This window comes from Motacilla alba, chromosome 2, assembly GCF_015832195.1.
Source record: "Motacilla alba alba isolate MOTALB_02 chromosome 2, Motacilla_alba_V1.0_pri, whole genome shotgun sequence".
Classification (NCBI taxonomy): domain Eukaryota; kingdom Metazoa; phylum Chordata; class Aves; order Passeriformes; family Motacillidae; genus Motacilla; species Motacilla alba.
The window spans coordinates 107,344,116-107,369,051 of NC_052017.1; the positions used below are offsets into that span (position 1 = coordinate 107,344,116).

The window sequence follows — 24,936 nt, forward strand, 5'->3', positions numbered from 1 at the left end:
TTCCTTTTTCCCTTCTTGACTTCTGCTCTGGGAGCTCAACTTCATCATGTTCTGAAAGAAATAGCTAACTGTACATGAGTGTTGCAGGACCAGCTTGTTACTGGGATATGTTTTATCCAGGCCTTCAATCAAATTATTTTTGTTTCTTTAGATTTTTAGATAGTAGAGTCACATATAGATGCACAATGTGTAGTCATCCAGCACTACTGCACATCTGTTACTGTATTTATGTAACATTTTCTTTCTCTCAAAAATAGAAAAGAGCTTGTGTTGTAGCACATAATATTAAAACACTGCTTCCCTGGCTGCAAAAGTAAGTTTCTGCCTGGAGTGTGCCAGGACAATCCAATACATAGACATGTTGGGGAATCCCCTGTGACAGGAAAGACTAAATTTTGTATGCTAATTCCAAAATCTCCACAAAATCTATGTTGATGAAGAATGCTATGCCCTCCATTTTCATATCCTTTCCTTTATGTTATTTTCAAGGTTGAATTCATTATGCCAAAATTTCCTTTTCTTCTTTTTTCTTTTTATTTTTCAATTTTTTTTTTCTTTTTTCCTTCTTACTTTGCCTCTTTGGAATGACTTTGGGGAGCCCTTAACAATACATGTCAAAATGTAAGGGCTGCACTGCATTGTGAACTGTTTCTCTGCTGACTCATCTGCCACAGCTAATCAAGACTTTTTGGTCTACATACTGCAGCATTTTAAACCTTTTAGCAGTAAAGCAGTGCTTTTTTGCTCAAAAGCTTTTAAATTATAGCGCATGGTGGGTGGCTGATAAGATTTTTTTTTCTAAAGTGAAAACTCTTTTCTTGTTATTGCTACCTAGTGTCATGTTCCATTTATCAAGTCACAAAGTTTTTGGTGTCCAGTACCTTTTTTTTTTTCTGAACTAGGGAATTGTTTTCCTATTTAGACAGCCCCATATCTTTTCAGTTTGGTCTCAATGGCACCATTGAGACCAAACAGGAAAGATTTCAGGGAATTTTCGGGGTACAACTTTTTCAGTTCATTGTAGCTCCTTGAGTGAGGAGACAAGCAACCACAACTTCCAAGATTTTCTAGTTTTATGCTCTCCCTGCTGAGTTGTCTGTATTGTCCTCTTTTGTCTGGAAGTCTTAGCAAGTACTGTCCAGCTCAGTACCTTCACAGGGGACTCACATGACGAACTAAATGATTTTCCTTACCACTTTGGCAGCTGAGAAAAAAAAAAAAAAACAGGGGGAAAAAACTGTTTGCAAAGGAGCAATATATGCAGCTTGATGAATGGTGCAATCTCTGTATGTTGCTTCTATAGAACATCTCAAACATTGTGTCAGTGCTTTGTGTTCTCAGCAGTCTTCCTTTTAGGCAGCTCCTTCCTCCAGGATGAAAAGATGAATATTGTTTCCTTTGGGATTCACAGAACCTGTATTCACAGTAGAAGTAAGAATTAACTGTATTCAGGACCTATATTGTGTAAGCTGCTCATTTTGCAGTGATTTTTACCACCACATTTCCCATTACTTAATTCTGAAACTTCCTCACCAGTTCACTTTTTCCAGTTGGGGAGTATAACAAAGAGCTGATTTAAGGATTTTATAAAGATATCTGCATTGAGAAGTACAGCACATAGTCACTCAAAACTTTTTTTAGAGGACCTAATATTTACTTCTGATTTTATGCATACAAAAAAAAGCTCCAAAGTGGTTATTTTACAGACATAGATATTTAAATTCCTGTACTATCTAATATATCTCTTTTACTATTATACTTGAATAGAAGCTATACCTTGAATTACTTTTAGTTTGATTGCAAAATGATTATGAAAATCCGAAGACATTTTTGCAATGGTGGGGAAGTGGTGGATGTCCCATCCCTGGATGTGTTCAATGCCTGGTTGGATGGAGCTCTGGACAACTTGGTCTAGTGAAAGGTGTCCCTGTCCATGGCAGGGAGGTGGAACACATTTGTGAACTGTTTCTTTAAGGTCCTTTCCAACCAAAACCATTCTATGATTAATTCTATGAATTTTGGAGTGGGAATAAGTTAGAGATGGCAGGGTACAAATAGACCTTAAGTTCTTATCCAGTGAATTACACAGACTCTTTGCTGCTACTTAACAATGATGTATTTTTCTGATGCAGCTACTATCTTTTCTCTCTCCAAGTTCCTATAATAAGAGTTTGAGAAATTTAAAGCTACTTCTAGTTTTATTTTGGAGGTATTATGTATTTCTGGCTGGTGTCTCTGCTCCACAAAACTATAGTTCTATTTACTTCAGCAGTCAGGAATCATGAAACTCTAGGACGAGAAAAGAACTTCAAGAAATCATCTCATCCTTTTGTTTGTTTAACTGTTATTTAAAGCAAATGCCACTCTTTGGTCTTCTCTACTCTGAATAAAACTACTCATTTCCTTTAGTCTTTACCCATAGGCCATATTTTTAAACCTCTGATCTTTTTTTTTTTTTTTTTTTGCTAGACTCTCTGCATTGATCTATGAGTTTATTGAAGTATACTGCCCAGGACTAGACACAATATTCTGTCTAAGGTCATAGCATTGAATAAAACATTGAACAAAGCAGAGGGATTACTTCACATTTCCTTCCAGTCACAGTCTTTCTTATACATCCTGCTGTACAGATTCTGAGGCATTTGCTTTTTTTCAACAGCATGACACTGTTGACTCATGTTCACTTTGTGACCCTTTACAATCCTTCATTTATTTTTTCATAGAACTGTCTATAGACTATTATTCCTCATCCTGTATTTATATAGTGAATTAATCATGACTAAGTATGGGATCTTGCTTTTACTCCTACTAAATCCTGTAATGTTTTCTGTCCATATCTCTGAATTTTTAAGATCATCTTGAATTCTGTCCTTGTCCTCTAACATTCTTTTGGTCCCTCCCAGGAAATGGTATCTGTTAACTTAATAAGCCTGCTCTCTGTTCCTTTTAGATCATTAATGAAAATATTTAATTGTATCAAACCCAGAGGAGACAGACCATTAGAATGTATCCTGTTAGATATGTATTTCTGATGAAAAACAAATTGAAGACATAATTACACTCTCCTAATATATGCATATAATGGTTGACTGAGAACTGACAATATGGTTTTATTGTATCAGTTAACAGATATTGTAATTTGGGTTTAAAACATGGATAATAATAACTATTCTTCCAAAAATGTACATGCATTTTTGTAGTGAAAATATTAGTTTTCTAATATTTCTTCCTGTCTATATATGCCTTTTAGGGTTGCCACAGATTTCATCCATGACCTTGAAAAGCATGCCATCAAAACTGATGTTGAAATCTATACAATTTTGTGAAACATTTTGGTATCAATTAACTCCTATTAAAAACCAAAAAAAAAGGTGAATTTTGAAAGGTTCCAAGCAGCTCTAATATTTGTTGCTGGGCTTCTGATTAAAAAAAATCCTAGGTTACAGAAAGTGCACTGTTATCCAACAAAATAAGATGAAATTGAAAAGAGGAAAAATGGAATAATTTCAAGGAAATCTTTCTGACAATAACATCAATGTCTGACATTTATATCAATGGTTCTGAGCTCTCACGGGAAGATATGGAAAATTCTTTGTGTTTCTGCCCATGGCAAGGAGGCTGGACAAAACTTCAGGGCCCAGACTTTTTTAGACTTAAGCGGTCAAGTATCCAACAGGGACCAGCTGTGCCATGACAGGCAAATGAGCCCATCTAAGGTCACACAGAGAATTAATGCAGATACTTCACAAGTCTGTAGCTGCTGGAACCAAGGAGCACAAGACCTCCATTAGACACTGAAAAGAAGGGAGTCAATTCTCCTGGGATCAATATAGTTCAGTGCCTGAAATTGTCCACAAGGTTTAGTACATGGTAGATTATGTTCTAATTTTTTTACTGGTTTCCCATTGTTAGGAGTTTAAAGCAATGGTCCTTTTTTGTTTGTTTGAGGTAGTCTAATTTATATAATAGCATGCTTATTATAAACCTTCACACTGAGAGAAAAATCTTCACTATTTAAATTTAAAAAACCATAATTCCTCTTTGAGGAGAAGGAAAGAGTAATGAACACTGTACCAGTGACTGTAGCTTGAAGAATCTTCTTTGAGTATGTGAAAAAATAAAAAACAGAAAAGGCTTTTTTCATAAATGTCTGTTACAGGTTGCTGTCAATTTTTCACTTTATTTGCTGTTTGCAGCCAACAACCCTACTCTTCCAACTCTTTATCTGTTATTTTATATTGAAAGTAGTAAGAACAAGAGAGAGAACAAGCCACAGGTGACAACACACTTAATGTGCTATTAGGAAAAGTATTGCAGAAATGAGGACTATTCAGGACCATACAATGGAAAGTAGTACATTACACATAGGAGGACAAAGCTTTTCTGATTTGAGGAAGTGTGAATTTAGCCTAGCTCCAGATTAACCATGGTCCCAGAGTCACAGATGTGCGTTAGTACTGTGCTGATTTCTAGAGGAAGGTCTTGAAGGGTTAGGGATCTGCAGCTAGAGGCTGGAAAGAAGGTGGTGATCTATGAGAAATATGTGCCACTGACCTATTTTGTAGCCTGCTCACTGCCTAACTGCAGAAATTCTGGCTCTCAGATATATTCATCAGTTTTGGCACAGTTCCTCCTGAAACCTCAGGATTCACCTTTAAGGAGGGAGACTGAGATTTCTGCCAGCTAAAGACATCTATTCTGGGTAAGGTTGAGGCTGCTGACAACCTATAGAGATGGTTTTCTTTGGTGCGTGGGTGTCTATTCCTGTGCTACTTGTCTTTCATCTAATTTTTGTGCTTGAGCTGTCTGTGTCTGAATATCCCCTGTAGTTGTGTAAGGAAAACTCAGCTCTGACTATGATTTTTGTAATTAAACTTGATTTGGATGATGAAGAAAATGAGAATTTAGGTAGAAAACCAAAAGTTTCTAAGGAAAGTTTTTGTCAGGAGCAGTTAGTATATGGGGTCTTTTCTTTGTATTTAGTTTTCCTAACATGCACATTAATAAATTTCCATTGTTTGGAGTAATTAAATGGCAATTTTATTTAATTTTATTTGATGTACATTTTTTTTAAGTTATAAGGGAAATTCACACAAATTGAATCAGAATTTGTCTTCCTTCCTGAACTTTGCCTGCTTTCATGGTAAGCTTGTCAGAAAAAAGACTGTATTTTCCTAAGTATTTACATACAGTATGACAGAGTAGGTCTGATTTCAAGTTGGACCCTAGACAGTACTGTAATGCAAATAATAAGAAAAGATTTTGCCAAGAGACCCTATGTATATATTTATATATCAGGATCTCCCATTTTTATTCTTTCCTTCAGATGTTTAGAGGGTTCTTTACTAGTCATTCAAGTACTAAATATTTAGCATCAATTCATATGAAAGTTGCTTTGATCTTTGTGTAAATAAACAGGCTCTGTTTCTCCCATAGGACTCTTTCTTGAAAATGATTTCTTTCATCAAGTAGTTTGTTGCATCTCTGTGAACATCAGTACTGCTTCCTTCAGAACTTCAAACAAATATTTCCTGCACATTTACAGGAAACATATTAAACACTATAAATGGCAACCTGCCTTGCACCTGATTCAATAGTTAAAGTGAGGTGTGAGCAACTGAGTGACACAGTGGTCTTCTGGCATCATGGTAGGTAAGTGTGATATTTGGGATGTCTTCTATAACAATGTGAAAAGTACACTTACAGACATAAGAATCTTTTCTTTATGCAACCTGAATATTTAGACATTGATGGTACAAACCTTGCAATTATAGTTTGCCTTTGGTTACTGATAAACCTCCTGGAAAGTCCAAAAGAACAGTAACATAAACTTAGATGATAATTCAAGGGCACATCTCTTATAAGTGGGAAGGTAAGCAAAAATAAATGTAACAAACTGGGAAGAGAGGGAGAATAGAAATCCCATCATGATGCAAGTTTACCTTTGCAAAATTTTCAGCAGAGTATTTGTTCAGTCTCCAAAGTAGGTTGTAATCTCAGAGGACTCATCTTTATTTACTTTTTTATCTGCATAAACACGTGGCCAGAATATGGTCTTCAGTATCTTAAATGTGATATATTTACATAGTAGGAAGATATGGATGACTCTATCCCTAGAAGACATAGCTGCAAAATGCGAGTGTTTTCTGCAGAAGAACTAATTTGTTGAGTCTACGACAAAAAAAAGTGGTTTTAATGAGGTAACTCTTTTCCCAAGCCATTTTCCTGGAACTAATTTGTATGATTGTCCTCCTCACCTTGATATCAACTCTTCAAATTTTGACTTGTCAGGAGGATATTTTGAAAGTTTCCAGTAGACCTGCTGCTTTCTTATAGAACAAACCAGCCATCTGTGAAGCCAATTTTCATAGCTTTACTGGCTTTGAGTGCTCTTCTTTGCACTTAGAATGCTCTGAAATTATTTTAATTGAATCAAAGTCATAAAGTATAATGTCTGGGAGACACTGCCATGTAATTGTTTCTCTTTGTAATATTTACACTCTAACTCAGTCATTCTCTCCAGTGTCCTGCTTTGGAATTCCATTTTGACCATGTAATTCATTCACTTCACAATCAGTCAAGGCTCTGCTATATAATTCTAATTTTGTTAAGTGATATGAATATTGAACAGCTGAGGTTTATTATCTTTGAGTGAAGGCACTCTTTATTCTTCCTGTCTTAAGACTCAGTTAATATTCTGAATAAATACACAGCTTCCAAATATGCACACAATTGGCCTTTAGTTAATCTTCAACCAAGAGATTAGGGACTCAAGCCTGTTTGAACCTGTAGATCATTTGAATCTACAAACAATTTTGGTGCTTTCCAGTTTCTCTTCACCAGAAGCAGCTTTTCATTTGTCACTGTCCAAAAGGGGAATTTTTCTATTTACTGGATGAGCCAACACACACAGAGAATATGCATGATTTTACAAAATTTACATACTTAACAAACACAACTTATAAACTTGCACTCTTTCTGTTTCTGTGCTGTGTAGAAAATGCTTATATGTCATGATTACCATTAATTCTTAGTTTGATTTCAGTGTTCAGGTACTTTATATTACTTGGATAATGAATGACTAATGGATTTTTAGAGCCTTAACAAATAGACTAAATTCTCAAAAGACTGGAAAGCCATGGAGACAGGGCCAGTATTGGCTCCTAGTCTTCAGTCTGGGAATAAGAGTTACATAAGGTTGAAGAATTTTTGAAAAGGGTTGTACCAGACGGCTAAATGTGCTATTCCCAGAATACTAAAAGAGAGTAGAGGCTTACATTTTTTGGATAGCCTGTCTTTAAAGCAGACATATGCATTCATCATTATTTGAATAACCAGTAAACTGAGGTAGAAGTGAGGTATAAGCAGCACTGCTGGAGGAGTACAGTGGGGGTATTACAGCTGAGCAATAAATGAGATGTTGCACTATGCAAACACACTGTTGAAAATCTGAAGAGTTGTTAGCACATGTGTAAGAGATTTAATTGCCCCAAATGCTGTTAAGATCAAAGAAGGACTTTGCCCACTGCAGCAAACAGTGCAAAGAAACAACTGCTGATCTGCTCCCTCTGCCTACCCCCTCCCTGAAAATGCCTCCTGGATTCCGTAAATTTGGATGTGAGTTAAGCACCTTGGCTTGACATAAGATAAAGGTGGTACTATTTTCCAATTATCTTGGGTTTTAGGACAATTAGACAAGACTGGAGGAGAAGAATGTACCCACAAGGAAAGGCAGCTCCGCAGCTGTGCTGAAAATTAGCCCACTGACTGAAGATTTGAGGCCCAACTCAAAAGAGGAAGATTGAGCATGGGACTGATTAGCATTGGAAGGAGGGATTCATTTAAATGATAGGATAAGAGAACTGTTAGCTGGTGAGCAGTGATACCTTTGTTTGCTAAAATGTATAAATCGTGAGTTTTGAGTGACCTTGGGATCCCTGCCACTGAGAAGACCAGAAGAGGACCAACAGGATGCCATCTGGACCAAAGGGTGGTGGATTTTTTTCTCTTAATCTTACTCTCTGACACTCTATTTCTTTCCCTGCTCTCTTTTTTCTATTTGTTTCTGTCTCTCTCTCTACCTCACGTTAATTGTTAAATAAAATCCATACTATTGATTTCAGCATATAGTCTTGTTTGCCCCTTAATTCAGGCAAAAGCATCTTTCTAATAATTGTAAAATCGAATTTTAACAGTGTGTTAAAAAGACCCTTTCCCTAGAACAATTAGAATAAATAAAATAGAATTTATAAATGTTGTCTCACTGAAACACTTGGAAATGTAGACTATTATGTCTCTTAACAGTCTTGTGATTCATAAAATCTTGAGTTTTATCAGGAGCAGGACATAGCTCTAGAAGAGATCATGGATTGATCCAGGAAAATAATCCCAGTCTTCCTACAACAGCATATTTTAGGGCCTTGATATCATCCTGTAGTCTGTCTCCTGAGTTTTGGTGATAGCAAAAGTAAACATGACCTCACTTTCTGGAGTTGTGGAAAATGTAATAATGAAAGCACATATCTATTAACTTGTCAGTTCACAATCTCTCGTTTTAGAAACAATCGTGTTAGGAAGTTGACATACTGATATATTTGACATTAGGTTGAATGTTTGGAGTTATTTCATTTTCCCTCTGATGATTACTTTTTAAAAGCTGTGTTTGCTATTTGCTCATGTTGAAGTCTGTGACTGAAAATGTGTGTCACTGATGGTATAACATGTAATCAAAGGCATTGTCATGGTTTGGATTATGCCTGGGAGAGTTCCAGGGAGAGTTTTGCAAGTACTATCACTATACTGTGCAATATCATTCATCAAGAAAACATTGTTTATACACTTATTAAATACAAATATGATATGACTATAAAGTTTCATGAATTTTTGTCTTGTATTTTTTAATGTCCACTGTTTTCTTTCTTCTTCTACAGTATTGTCCCAGCTGCTTCTGCTGACCTCTGAGTATGAAAACAGTTTCAGGCAGGTCAGCAAAACGCAGAAATGGTTTATTTTTCAGAAGGACAGAGGGGTTGGGTTTATTGGTTGAAAGTCTTCAACTGAAGGACTAGTCTCTTTAATTTTTCAAACTCTTCTTTGCAAAAAACCTGTTTGTTACACAGTAAATCTCCAGTTAACATGGTTTCTGAGGCTACTTAACCCACAGCAATTACACTGATGGGCCAATGCTATCCCTGGATAACTCTATTAGGAGCAGTTGGATTACACTGTTTTTGGATTACATTGTAGTGGTTTAATATATAGCAGGGGAAATAATTCCTCAGTATACTTCTGAAAAGTTGCAACTTTCTCAACACACTGGATTCAGCGAGTCTGAAATGGCAACAGTTTCAAAAATACATGGTGGTAGATGGAAAGAACCCCCCCCTTTTCAGCCTCCTACGTCCCTGCTGGTCCCTCCTTCTCCTAGTGACTTCTCAGTGCCCTCCTTCCTCCTTCTCCTCTGCTGCTGTCAGCACTAAGAAGTAAATGGGTCAAGCCAGTAGGTCACTGACAGAGCAGAATGCACCTCACCATGTGTTGCCATGAGCCCTACAGGATTAGGTGCTTAAGTTTCTCAAAGCCTATTTTATAGGCCCTATTAAAAATATGCTCTTGATAAGACAGTGGAAAGAGGGATCCAGAAACAATGTGCATATTTTAAAGATGAAGATGGTTTTCAGCTAGTAGATGTAAAGAAAATATTAGCAAAATTTCTGATGGCAGATCTTATGAAAGGACTTTCAAACACAGTGTTCCTTTGTTCCTTCTCTTTAAAGAGGAAAAAAAGACCCTCCAAAGTCCAGCCACTCACAGCTCAGGGTATTCGTACTAAATGGGGAAGAGATCAAACCTTTCACATGCTATTTGGTATCAGCCCCATCATGTTATGTAACATGACTGTCTTGTCACAACATAATGCACTGGGGAGGAATGACAAAAGGCGTTTTTCACAGCTACATTTGAAGAAGCCACAGCACTTCAAACACAGGCAACTTAATATATTTTCTTGTTAAAGAACTTGCTCTAAGGACAGATTGAAAATGTGCTCTTTTCCCAAGTGCATCTGTAGAAATACACACTTTTTTCAAACATAGCTGCATTGTATGTATGGGCATCATAATACATTATGTCTTTACACAGGAAAGAATGGCTGGCTGTAGGTACATATGTCTTTTAGTTTCTACGGGTTCATGTAACAATCAGGATGGTATGTGCAACATACAGAGTTGCACATGCCTAATAACTATGGATTAACTTTTGGGATTACTTTGAGTATAGTGATCCCTAGTGCAATAACTGGTTTAATAGTTCTAGCACAAACATTGAAGTTTCAGTAAATTATATTTTAATTTCAGTCATCACCAAAGTGAGAGCATTTGTGCCAGTGACAACTTGATCTGTCCCACAGTTCTTGTCATAATGGTGGCAACTTTTCTTCTTGATCCATCAGCAGCCCCCTTCTGACTGTTCTTTTCTGAGCCACTTTGCGCTCCCTTTTTTCTCACCTGTTTTACCCACCTGTTCCCTATGCTGTTCTCAGCAGTCACTCTGGATGACTTTCATCAGGTTTAAAGGCTTCAGTAACAGCTTTTGGGTTAATTCCATGCAGTCCATATCACAGAAATCAGATGCGAGCATTAGCAATGGAGGTTGACTTGAATCTCCATCAAGATTACAACACTTGAACTTGGTTACATCTAGTGCTGACGTGAGGTTACCAAAGAGATCCTGTTCCTTGGCAGCTGCATGGTCTTGTCACCTTTCACTTATCTTCCCAGCAGTGTTGTGTCCTTTGTCACGCTGAACTGCCATTTCTGGAAATGTCACCTCCTCAAGCAGAACAATTATGGATATAATGTATCAGTGCCAAGAATGAGTGATTCAGTAATTCACTGGTGCTTGAAAATGTCAGTTCTAGAAATACTCATGCTTTCCTTAAGCTCGATTGTGGCTCAGGCATGTTAGTCCAAAAAGAAGGGACTTGAAAAGTGAGAGAAATACAGAAAATTCTCTATCCTTGATTTCTATAGGTATCTAAGCCTGAAAAATACAAAATCCTAGAATACTTGCAGAACATTTCACTTTTGCTTTTGAACTTGAAGAGTGAAAGTGAGCTAAGCTTGAATTTTTAGCTTTTTTATCACAAAGGTCATTTGATTGCAGGCAGGTTCCTTATGAGACTGAAGCTCATTGCTATTGAAGTAAGTGATTCCAATAATGTTATATCAAATCTGCTTGTTTATTTTACATTTCAATTTCTTTAGATTCAATGTTAATTTTCTTTCCTTGAAACATATTAAAATCCTTTTGCATTAAGAAATTAAATTTTAGAGGGAAGATATAGTTGGTGGTCCATATTTTCGCTTTCAATATGACTGGTAAAAAAATGTAGTGATAAAAAATGCCTCTGTATTTTCTTTCTAACTAGAGGGGAGGGAAGGGAAAGAAAAGTCAATACTTGGCTGGAATCGTGAGCAGCTTGTTGGCTGAGTAAATCAGTCAGGAGCCCTGCAGCTGGTCAGCTTCACCTCACCGATAAATGTCACAACTCACTGCTGTCAATATGAATTACCAGAAAAGGTTTCCTAGGAACTAAGGATGAGGGAGCTCTTTTCCTTTGAATGAATTATGTGGGCCAAAATAATAATGATAGATGATTAGAATAGGTTACTCTGACTAGGAAATTATTTAAATGCACCCCCAAAAGCAAGACAAACCGTGGAATATATTGCAGGCCAGGTCAGAGAATGCAGAAAATTTGTGACTTTAGCTGTGGCTTGAGAGGTTAGAATGTTTTAAATTGCAAAGCAGGTTTGCTTTAGTTTTCAGTGCTAGGAAAGGTATGTGAGAAAGCATGAGCTTTCTATACAAAATTAAGGAAGGCAAGCAGTGCTTAAAGTTATTCCAGAAAGATTTCTTCCCAAGTCACTCACAAGGTGCTTTGTGCAGCTCTGGCAGACTTCCTCGTGGGAGGGCGTATGGGCAGCTCCCCTAGAATAGCCTGGTCCCACCACCTGCACTCCAGAGAAGGAGGCACCCACCGAATGCAGACATTTTTTGTTGTCCTTCTGAAATGAAAGGGGGATTGTGAAAACAGACAATGATCCCAAATTAGTTTCAGTCACAGAGAACAAGGAGCACCCACCAATCTCTGAGCCGGCTGGGCGGTAAGCGCTTCTGACATTTGTTACCAGAAATAACAGCATGTGGGTAGCTGCCTCAAAACAGAATAACGCAGATTTTAATCTCTTCTTCTACACCTTGTCCTCATGTATTGTGTGTTATGCTGCAACCAGTTGTAGCCATTGGACCTGACAGTATGTTGACATGGCAACATGTTATTTGGGACAAAACAATAAAATGGTAACAAATGAAAAATGTTATTTTTATGTATCTACAAAGCATATGTCCAGCATATACTACCAGCTGTTACTATGCTGGTCAAAAAATTGAATTCTCTTTTCACAGAAAATATGGACATAGAAACTAAAAAAGATGTTACCATCACAGATAAATAAGAAAACCCATAAAAAACCAAAAAAAACCTTCTTGCAAAGAGAAAAACTTTCTGAAAACTGAAATGGGACATTTATTTTTATTAAAATCCTTAATTTAGCAATGATGAATTATTTTCATTTCAATAGTATCTGTTATTTTTATTCAGTGAGACAGAAAAAAGAACAGAACACAGTAAAAAAATATTAAAAAGGTCCTAATATGAGTATTTTTTTTGTTCTGAACAGAACCTGAAAAAACTCATAACTAAACATAATGTTCACTCACTTTGGATGTTTTATTTTTAACACAGTTTAAGAAATGCTACTGTATTATTAAGGATACAAAAACCAGTAAGAATCAGATGCATGATTTGTAAATGAGCACTGTCAAATGCCTCAATGCAGATATGTAAAAATGAAACATTACAACATCATTGCAAATTTTCTGAAAAGAATCCTTGGTGGCATCAAGAATATTTCTTTGGGAAGCATTTGATTTTGAGTGCCTTAAACAACAGAAAATTGTCCTATCAAGTTTTTCAAGCAACTCTCTATATCCTTATGTAAAATATGGTAATGCACTTAACATTTGATGCAGCACACCTACTGAAGCCACACATTTCCCTACAATATTCAAACCAAAATCCAAGTCAGAAAGCATATTTCCACTTCATTAAAATAACGCTTTTTGACTTTATTCAAATGAATCAAAGAAATAATGAAGTTTTAGGCTTTCTTCCCAATTGCTTTGAGCACCAAAGTGGACAAGTACATTATTTTGATTATAGTAAAATTGCATTTCTCAGTGGAAATAAATGTTCCAGCACTGCATGGAAGAAGATGGCAAAGGATGCAAAAATAATGACTGGTAAGGCAATTTGCTTGACACTACATCAGGTTCTGGTACACTTAGGCCATTTCCTTAATTATCTGTTAAAACTATCTGAATACCACCTTTGATATCACATGGAAATAAGCAAGATAAATTATAGACTAGAAATGAGCACAGCTTTTGCTTGGTGTCCTGCAGCTTTTCTCTGCCCACAATATTGCTACCAATTCACTGCTTTCATCTATGATTTCTAGGAATTTAACTGTCCAGTCAGAGGCATAGAACCAATTGCTTGAGGCGGCCCCCCTGAGCTCCTGGATTATGGCACATGGGTGTTTCTGCAGAGAAACACGGACACTGACATTACCCAGCAGGTGTCAGGTTCTTTGTGGTCCTGCAATAGAGCATGCTGATATACCAGAGATGCTGAAGAACAACAGTCAGAGCTCATACCTGCTCAACAGAACCAATGTGCATGCTCCTTAGGATGTCAAAACCTTTATCTTCACCTATTTATGCAGACAGAAATGCAAAAGAACTCTGTCTGCACTGGCCCATTAGGTGGTAGCAGCTATTCAGCACCTCCTTTTCAATTAAATTTGCATCTACCCATATCTGATAATGCAAAGTATTTAGGAAGGGATTGGCAAAACTAGAGTAAGCAAGTATTATGCTTCTGTTGTGCTGCAAGGTAACTAGAGCATACCTGTTAAGCTTACTCAGTATTTTGACATGTCTATAAATCACACTACAGAACTCTTAGGCTGGACAAGCTGTACAGCTGAGTAGATAACACCAGATACTCATTATTGGAGAGCTGTAATTGAAATACAGTACTTTACTCAGTTTCATTTAGCTTTTTTTTTGAAACTAGGAATATCTAATCTTAGTAGGAGACCAGGAATATGTAGTATTTTGCAGCTTTGGTTAGCACTTGATGTGATGCTACACCAAGAAAAAGTAGGAATAATCCATAGCTGAAAGAAATGTTTTCATTTACATGCTTCATTTTTCTTCCTTCAGCTTCTTTTTGCCTTCATTCTGCTCTTTCTCCAAAAAAACCTCTTATTCCTGCATGTGCATTGGTACAATAACTGTCTTGAGAAATTCTTACTCCAGTAATTAACTCGTTGGGAAATTAGTTTCATGGGAGTCAAGGACACTTCCCGGCATTCTAGATGGCAAGGATACTTTTCCATGTCAGATATGTCTACAAGCCATGCGCAGGACAGGCATGCATGTCCTGACACTGTAAACCATCTCTGTGGAACCACACCAAAAAACACCTATGGGAAAAGTGTTTATGAACTCAGAATGTACACTGACATGCTTTAGTGGTCAGAAGAGGAATTTGTAAGGACAGGTATTACTGATATTCCATTCTATATTTCCTTTTTTTTTTTAAAGTAAGGTACATTCACTTAGTTATGTAATAATAATGGAAGTTGGTTCAGGATCCATCCCTTGTCTTTACTTTTTTGTTCTACTCTTGGGAAATGCATTCTCCAAAGATCTTTTCCCTGTATTCTGGACAGGAGAGGAGAGGAGAGGAGAGGAGAGGAGAGGAGAGGAGAGGAGAGGAGAGGAGAGGAGAGGAGAGGAGAGGAGAGGAGAGGAGAGGAGAGGAGAGGAGAGGAGAGGAGAGGAGAGGAGAGGAGAGGAGAGGAGAGGAGAGGAGAGGAGAGGAGAGGAGAGGAGAGGAGAGGAGAGGAATGCTTTTAGCTCCTTCCAATAATCTCATTACTAAAGACAATTGTATAGAAGAAAAAGTTAAAGGCAGAAGAATCCGCTTCCGAAACATGAACACACTTGAAAACACATTATCATATTATCATTACTCTTATTAGGTGTGTGTGAGTGATAATAACTGATTTGATGGATGTGATCCATATTTCTGTTTGTAAATTGCTTGTGGCTGGTAAAACTCCTTAGTGTACGTTCTGGTTTCCTCTAGTATAGAGCTATTTTTTTTCTTCATAGCTGGTACACTGCTGTGCTTTGGATTCAGTATGAGAATAATATTTATAACAGACTGATGTTTTTGCAGTTGCTAACCCTAAGTCCAGGACTTTTCAGTTTCCCAGGCTCAGCTAGGGAAGAACTGTATAAGAAGCTTTGAGGGACCATGGCCAGGACAACTGACCCGAACTGGCAAATAGGATATTCCATACCACAGAATGTTGTGGCCAGTATACAACCTGGGCCAGCTTTGTTGGGAGATGTCAATTTCTACTGGGGGACAGGCTGGCCATTGATCAGCAAGCAGTGACCAATTATATTGTGTATCAATTTTATTTTCTTGGGTTTAATTACTGTCTCTAACTCCTTTTCTTTACTATTATTATTATTATTATTATTATTATTATTATTATTATTATTATTATTATTGGTATTATTAGTACTATTATTAATATAATTGTTATATTTTGCTTTTTTTCAATTTTTAGACATTTTATTTCAGACCACGGATCGATTCTTCTCCCTACAGGAGGATGGTGAGCAAGTGGCTCCAAGGTGCTTAGCTACTGGAAAGAATTAAAAGACAACAATTTTCCAAAATATTGTAAATGTCTTAAGGATTTAAGTCAATGTTTTCAAATAAGTCCAAATTAATATCTTGCAAACACTTAAGTGGATTGTGTAAACTACAATGTGTGGATTACAATGTTGATTGTAGGAAGTCCAGTTTCAGAAACACTTGCAATACATTTTGGTTATCACTCATACTTTACAATTAAATCCCATTTTTTGTGGGAAAATATTTGTTCTAATTAGATGAGATTCAAATTGCCTACAAACTGAATATTTTTTTTAAAGTACCCCTTTACCTCTCTTCATGCACCCATATAGAATAAAAAGTAAAGAGGAAGAAAAGTGTAAAAACATAAAACTTTCTTAATGAGACATAACCACAAAGATAAATGATGGCAATATGACTTTCTGGCTCAATGGAAATAACTGTGTGCTTATTGCAGAGTTTTTCTCATTTTTGATTAGAGGATTATAAAATGGCTATCACCAAGGCAGAATTCAGATTTAATGGGCTAACATTGAATTAGATATGCAATTTCAGACAAGAAAGAAAGACTCTTCTCCCTCTCTGAGCCTGGCTAGTGTCATTAAGACTGTGGAGAATGAAGAAACATAGCAGAGACAGACAGGAGCCAAGCAGTAAATTGACCCACTCATCTCCCTTCTGGAACTCTCCCAAAGAGCTTTTATTTTATGTGACAAACACTTCCATTGCTCACTTGAAGGTCAAGTGACTGATGATGTCTCACCAGTTTCCAGCTCCACAATACTTAAGAATTTCCATGTTACATTATCTGTTCCTTTTCCCTCCACATTATCACTCTTTTAGAAGTGGCCAGCAGAAAACTATGGCTACAAATAACAGTCTATAAAAGTCCATAGATACTCCATTCTTACAAATTTCAATCTCACACCGCAGACAATAAATCAATGACTCACCCTTATGTAGAATCATTTATCAGCAATGTCAAAGTTCCTTGGCAACATTATCCACCTTTAAAGAGGAGTCTGAACCCTTAGGGACACTCCTGGGAGATTGCAAGGACAACATTCATGGAATTGATGTTACATGAAATAAAAAGCAAACTTCAATTTTCACCTTCTAACGTTCCTCTTTCAGAGTGACATGCACCTCTCTCAGAACAGAAAGGGAACAACCGTCACGTATTTTCAGTAGAAAAAAAATATTTCCTTATGTTTGTCTTTACAGGAAAGCCAAGTAGCAGCCAGAACGATCACAACTTTTGAGAGTCCTTGAGAAATGCAAAAAGATATTTCTGTGTAAATTACCAAGATAATGCCTGGACCCAAAGACTAGAAGTCACAAACTCTAATCTTTGGACAGTAGTTATATCCTATTTGCTAGTTATCCTCTCCTATCACATATTTTGTCTAATATAAAGAAGTATCAAGGTCTGATAAAAAGGAAGTGTAGTTTTCATCTAGCTGCTCTAAAGACGTGGGTAAAACCTCTGAGTATATTGTCAGAACAATGAGAAATACACAGATAAAGTGTGGCAACTTTCTTCCAGGGACCACTGTAAAAACAGATTACCAACCACAGAGGAAGAGGGATGGTTTGCTGAAAGCCATACAAGAATCACAGCACTCATTCGAGGATAAAGCAATGGGACTGTACTGCCTTCCACATTGCATTACCACTATGTTCACCAAAACATACAGATGTTCTAAGTAGTAAAGATACAAATTTATGAGAACTACAACTGCATTAACACAGTAAGAGATCCCTAGACTCATAAATACTAAATACCAATCATTGCTCTGCACATGTGCAAAATGAGAAGATGCTTAAATAAATACCTCCTGTTAGTTATCTCTGACACTTCCAAATGAATAGCCATTTATTTACTGTAGAATGGAAAATATGAATGTCACAAAAAACAATCCCGGATTCATGCTTCATAAATTTCACTTATTCATTATAACTTATTAAACTTTCATAGAATATTATCACTATGGCACTATGAAGGCTAGGTTAGATTTGAATAATGAGTAAAAATATATGCTCCTTACAACTACCTTTGATCCTCACAGTAAGTGGTCCATTAACATCAAGCCAAGCTGACAGTGCTTCTGATTTTGCCACATGAAAATACAGAAGTTGGTGATGATTCCCAAGTGACACAGCAGAAGAAATCAGAGAGGAGGAATACAAGGAGTACCTATTTGCGTGTTTGTCCGTGCTCCTTTTTTTCAGCAGCCGTTCCTTCACAAATCATGCACCTCTAGAAGAGGAGCCTGATAAAGAACACCTCCCTCAACCTTGTAATCTTAAAGATCTGCATACTGAGCAGACAACACTGGAGATATGTTTGGCTGCTACAGAACAGGTTCCCCTTCCTCTCCACCTCCCACCAACACTGCAATAGGTTAGCTGATGCTGCCATCTCCTAATCTTATTTAGCCTCTCACCTGCCTGCTTGCTATTCTGAGTTACAGGGTTAAACATATAACCTGGGTGTGTTTGCTGTATGCAGTTTTAGAAAGCTGGCCTGAATTTCTTGTAATTCTTCCTTCAGCAGGAAACACACTTGGCCTTCCAGACAAGTCAGAAGAAATCAGTGAAGGATCAATCTACGCCAAGGTATTTTGAGATGCTGCTAATACAAAGGAACTCACTAGCATTCTAATAACTCTTTAAATATTCCAGAAAATAGAGTGTGGCTGTCTCAGAGAAAAACATGAATTTTTCCTTTTTAAAAATTTTTAGGGATATGGTTGCAGAATAACCTGTCAGATATGCATGGAGAAATTTCTGCTAAGAGAAACATGATGCAGTTTCTAGCTGCAGAGAAAGACTCCATTTCAGCTGACACAGTGTATCTTCTGCCAATGAATCATAAGGGTCCTGGGCTTAGAAACAACTGCAGCAAAATGCAGTCTACACATACTGTCCAGTGAATGAAGATGGAGGAATCTATACCTGCCCTTGTATCAATCCTGCCTTTGATTGATCTGCATCTCAAAGTTGCCACTTCATGAATTTCACAATTAGGGTTTTAACTTGTTCTTTGAATGTGCATTTAAGTTTCTTGCTGATGTTGCTGTAGAGGTCATTCCTCTAGTTTTCACTTGTGAAAAAAGCCTTTTGTCCTTGATTCAGATAAGGTTGTTAGGGGTCAAGGAAACATTTCTGGGAGTAGAAACCAGCCTCATGGAAGTTAAAAGTGAATACACTTTCTGAAAGAATTGAGTTTGTATTTAAAGTATCATGGCAAGAAGAGTTTTCAGGGTCCTTTTCCTCCTTTTTTCAAAATTTCCTTTTCCAGATGGTACATCAAAACTATTACACTTAGGCGATCATCATTCTTCTCTCTTGACTGATATTTTTCAGGACCATTTGTGCAAAGGCCTCACTATGGGACTTCCTGTATGAGAACATAAAATTGCCCCACTGATGATTTCTTTGTGCTTGTTTTACTGGAAAAATTATCTGCTTTGGGAGAGAGGCACACATCCTGAATATGATTGTGATTGAAATTTTCTAGACATTTTAATGAATGAGATATTAGACTCCATTGCTTCGTCCACTTTGTCACACCTCTGCTACAGTTTTTTTCCAGAAAAAAAAAAAAAAAAAAAAAGGGAATTCTGGACTTCTGTCCTGCTTCTCCTCCCATTCATCTGAGTTTCAAATCATAGTTTGTATATTAACTGCTCAGACCATGGTTTCTTGGGACAAGCTTCTTGAGACTGATTTACTTTTAGGATTACTTTTTGTTTAACATGAAGAGACAGGATTCGTCCTGTTCTGTAGAATCATCAGTCTGGAAACTTCCACTATACATTACTGGAACTAGGAACTGGAGTTATACTTTGAATTCAAAGTAATCCATTTGTGTTTGATTTTTCAAAGTGAAGGTATTGTCATACCTCAGTTAACAGGCTGACAAAAGACAGAGGAAGAAATAAGGAAACACTCTTGTTTGTTTATTTATGCATCCACCCACACACACAAACCTATCACAGTAACAGAGGAGGAAGAAGTGAACAAGGTATTTTGGTGACACTTTGGCTCCCCCTTCTAATTGACACAATTTTCAGTACCATATCACTTCCCTGCAGTATAGAAAATAAACTCCATTACAATCTCCTGGAACAATGAAGACGTAAACCAAGTCACAGCCTGAAACAAATATTTCTTCAGGAAATATGTGTAAATAATTGGTTTTTTCAGTTGACTAGCAAATAAAAAATTCTTCTAATTTTCATAAAACTGGTAAAACTTGCTTTGAGACACATAAATGTTTTATTCTAATTTTGGACAAAATACTTATTTTTAAATGGTTGATACAAACCCACGTTTTTATTTGAAAATCAAAAAAGCATTTGAATTTTGAGGCATCAAGATTTAGAGAGTTCACTAGATTTAAAGTGTCTCTGATATATTCAGTCTCTAGTTTTGCCACAATTTCTCCAACAAAACTAGCATTACCATTGACCTAGGAAATTTTGTTTAATGTTGGCTAGAAAGCAAATTTAGTAGCAACCATAAAAATCATCATGATTGGAAGGAGCAGTCCCAATACAGACACCTCTGTAATCAGCCTACAGGTAGAGTACCAACCTCAAACTGCTCTCTGTAGAGGTTGACAATCCAGCTGTCTGGTAGTTCACTCATCTAGATCATAATGTCCTGCATTAGATACTGTGTCTAATGCCGTCCTAAATCCAAAGTAGCCAATATCTGCTGCCTTACACTAATTCACAGATCTAGTAATTTATTCATACAAGACAGTTATCAGGTTGGTCAGGTGTGGTTCTTCTGCTTTAATTACTGCTAGATATTCTCAATCACCTTCCTCTACTTAATGAATCCAGAAGTGGCTTCCAAGAGGTCTTGTTAGATGTTTTCTCCAGGGCCTGAGGTGATGTTGACTGGTTAGGGCAGGATGTCCTTTGATTACATTTTGGGCCTTTTTATGGATATGGGGAGAACATCTCCTTTTCTTTGGCCATTGGGACATTCCTTGATCTCAACAATCTTTCAAAAATAGTTGAGATCATACTCATGATGTGGGTAACCAGACCTCTCAGAATCCTCAGAGTGCCCCATAGGGATTTACCCAAGGGGCATCCAAATCAGTTCTGTTCTGTATTGTTGGAAGCTTTTCTATTCCTTTTCCTGGAGGAAATTTCATTAACAAAATCCAGGGCATGAAATACCAACTCGTTTAGTTCCAGCAGACACAGAGGTGTCTGCTGGAACTAAATGAGTTGCCCCATTCAACATCAAGTCTATGATGAATGAAAACTCCCAACAAAGTCCATTTAATGAAGGAATATAGTACTGTTCATAGGTAAATAGTAAAACCAGCAAGAAGAGAGACCCCAGATGCTCCCTCTGCAATTTCATTTTTATTTTTTAAATAATCAGGATAAAAGATAGAAACATTTCTTTAACTACTAATGACAGGACACATTTATTCAAATATATTATCCTCAAATTTATCTCATTCCAGACCTTTAGAAATCTTTTTACTAGCTAACAGAGGTGACTCTTTGGGCTTTTTATGTCTTTATCTGTCTAGTTATAGCAGTCACAATTTCTGTGATGTCTAGACTGAACTCAATTCACTAACCCTTCCTGAATATGCTGACAAAAAAGTGGATAAGAGAAAAGTCAAGAGATTGAGGAATGTTCACAAAATCCACCATAATTCCCTATTTCTACATGAAAACTGAAAAATGAGTGAGAGTAACTGCAGATTTTCTAAGTGAAACATATTCCTCTGTGACTTCAGAAGGACTTTCTAAAATTCAGGTAGTATCCTGACACTATTTTTTAAAAGGGGAAAAGGAGTGTTGGGCCAAAGGCCCTTTATTCATTATACCAAACTTAACACTCAGAGTCATGAGATTTTCAGACTCTTCTCATATTAAAATTGAGATAGAAACTGTGATAATCACAAAGGCTACAGTTATTGTTTTTCCCTGGTTGCCGTGTGTGAAGCTTAATGGTGTGCCAAGAGACTTCCTAGTTTTCATTTGAAATATGCACAACTTTCTGGTCTCCAGAGTTAAGAAAAAACTTCCTGAAAACAAATGAGCCAGGCAGTTTACAGAGGGAGAGATGGAAAAGAATGGATGAGCCACTCACCTTTATTTAACCTAATGATTTTTAGGCGAATGATAAAACTTCTTTTAGGCTGATTCATGAATTTTGAAAGCTTGAAGTTAGCACTACTGACACTGACGTAAGTGTATATAGCTGACTTTCCTGAGACAAATGGAAAGCTACCATTTTAAGCCTCCTGAAATTTCAATTAGGCATCCCTGGTAGAGTAATTCCTCCATATTTCAGTATCTAAACCTTTTTTAAAATGTATCTTCAAGTATTCTAATTGTAGCGTTATTTGCACACAGTAGCTCTTAAAATCTTTCCATGTAGTTAATAAGGTCTCCTGTAAAATGGCTGTTTTTACACTTTGTGTCAAGTGGTGTTGGAGCTACATGCCTCAGGGTGTAACTTTTGAGAGTTTTGTAGCTCTGCCTGGTTTATGTACATTTTGCACCTTTCACACATTCTGAGGCAATAATGCCATAAAGGTCATAAAGACACTCTGCAACAGATTTTAGACTCAGCCTTTACATTCTTTATTTTAAAGTATTTAGAATCTTTTAAAGTAATATGCATATGCATATTTAAGCAAGCCATAACTACAAAATGGGCTGAGATTTATTGTCTAACCCTTTCCATCATCCAGGATAACCTGCCACCGTTCCTATGAATTTTTTTCTCTTCCCACTATGAGGAAAAGCAATCCGTTTTTTTGCTGGAAGTATTATTCCACGTTGAAAATTTACTGGATGCGAAATTCACAAAAGGATTCACTAAAAAATATAGATATCATGAGTAAGATCTATTAATACAGAGGAGTGGAACAATAAAAAAGGAACAATCCCACCCTCATACATTACTCATTTTTTCTGCATAGTTAGGAGCAAATAATCTCTCAAGGACATACAGCAAAACTAAACATAGGGTAAGCCTCCTTTGGAAGTTCTAGTACTGAGCAGCTTATGGAGTTTTTAGTATTAAAAAGCTATGAATCCTTCTCCTAAAAAAATATTTCTTCTTCACTATTTAATATTCACTATGGGCCTTTTAATAAAAGCAGAAAACACTCAAAAATCCCAGAGGTAAGCCAAACAACCCTGCTGACCATCCTAATTAGGTCTTTATAAAACTGGATTTCATTGCCTTGATTTTCTTCATTTACTGGTTATGAAGCTATGGTGCTTATTTTTTAAGGATTGCTTTGGGAATTACATTTAAATATATTGCTTTTACAGAAGGTTACTCATTATCTTCTTTTTTTGGTAGTGCTTTTGATTTGCCTGATCGTGTTCTGCATTTGAAGAGGATAGACTATTAGTCATGAGAGACAAGCAATGCAGTAAATTTGTTGTGTGCTACTTGATCTGGAATCTAGAGAGTAGTGATCCCGTTAAGCACATGGTTGATCAAGGGCGCCACTTTAAATAAGATTATAAGGCTAAAGTCTTCTTGATCATGAGAGAAATAGAAAAACTAAACTTGCTTGCTCTCACAGGCTAGAGCTTTGTGTTAGTTTAATCCCAAGCAGAAGCTGGGCAAGTTCAGAAGTTTAACTTGGAAGTTAGCTCTTAAATGATATCTGTTGTCCACAGGTTTTAAAACCTCAGGCTAAGTTGTAATGCACTCTGATAGAAGACCAGGACTTTTCCTAGTTCCTAGGGAGTATCTGCATCAGCATATACTACATCAGCTTTTCTAAAGCTTTGGAACATGAAGATGAAAGTGTTAGTTTTTTTAGGGTTTTGTTTGTTTGTTTGTTTGTTTGTTTGTTTGTTTGTTGTGTTTTTTTCTGTATCCATATCTGGCACGTTTTCTTTACTCCTGGAAGATTGGCAGACTGATATCTTACCTGGCTAATGGACAGCCTTCTCTCCTCCCACAGGCATTCTCATGTCTCAAGAAAAGAAAAAATAACATATTTAACATTCATCCACCACCATAAACCAAATGGATAACTGAGCAAGAGCAGACTTGATTTTTTCCGGTGAAACCCTACACAAGCCTCATCTCTGATCCCTAAGTCATCAGAAGGATACAGGGATGACTTGAAGGACACAATTGTTAGTCTACTTTCAGCACCTGCTCTGGTGCTGAGCTGGGGAGCTGGAGCCTGAAGCCAAGGATAAGACGTTACTATGGCCACTGGACTTGTTTTCCTCTACTTCCCAGCCTCACAATGAGTGTGGCAATGATACTCCATGCCATAAGAAGGAGCTGCAGATGAAGCTGCTCTGACCTTTAGTTGGTACTCTGGCTAACCTGGAAATTAGGAATTACAAAGGTTGCTCTTGGTTACATTCGTGCCCCCCACTTCTGTACTGTCTGTGTGCTTAGAAAAATCTCTGACTACAAACATGATATTCAAGAGAATGGACTCCAGAATAAGTATGTTATTAGATTGTCGTATTTGCAAAAGGAAAAAAAATCATACTTTTTTTGCTGTGCCAAATATTTATTGGGGGGGGGGGGGGTTGCTGTTGCTGTTAGGGTGATGTTTTGTGTTTTTTTCAGTATACATAATTTTGAATACCACTCAAACATCATTTTTCATTTTCTCATTTTACTGTAATGATAAATGTTACGGGAAAGCCACAAAGCAAAGCAAAAAGAAACAAAAACAACATGACATGCCGTTATACATGGAGTTTCATCTCTGGCCAGATGAGATTGATGGACCTGGCTGTGGCTCATGTATTACTCTCCCTTGCTAACCAGAAATGAAACATTGTGTGTCTCAACTTATACTTTATTGTTTTTAATTTGGCAGCTATCTTTGGATAGGACAGAATCAATGCCATTCTATCAGACTCTACCTTTTATTTTATAAATATTGAACCCTGACTCGTCTTTGATGAAACATTTCACATTAAATACTTAGTCAACAGATGTGAACAGGTTTTCTGGGCCTAAAGAAAAAATTATGCACAGAGAGTATTTAAAGACTATAGGTAGACCTTAAATCCTTACTGAGACAGAAATACTGCTATTCTAGA

General features: G+C 36.9%; 2 long non-coding RNA genes across 3 annotated transcripts; one reads left to right on the plus strand and one right to left on the minus strand.

The window, feature by feature from the left end:
• Window positions 1-97: 97 nt before the first annotated feature.
• Window positions 98-12,175, minus strand: LOC119698032. Its single transcript, XR_005256038.1, has 4 exons — window positions 12,146-12,175; window positions 11,934-12,068; window positions 10,519-10,830; window positions 98-1,414 (listed from the first exon to the last, which is right to left on the minus strand). It is a non-coding gene; the product is annotated as an uncharacterized LOC119698032 (long non-coding RNA).
• Window positions 12,033-24,312, plus strand: LOC119698033. 2 transcript variants are annotated; one of them, XR_005256040.1, is made up of 4 exons: window positions 12,035-12,167; window positions 13,304-13,365; window positions 18,402-18,466; window positions 23,826-24,312. It is a non-coding gene; the product is annotated as an uncharacterized LOC119698033 (long non-coding RNA). The 2 variants fall into 2 exon arrangements; XR_005256039.1 differs by lacking the exon at window positions 13,304-13,365 and having other exon boundaries at window positions 12,033-12,167.
• The last annotated feature ends 624 nt before the right edge of the window (window positions 24,313-24,936 follow it).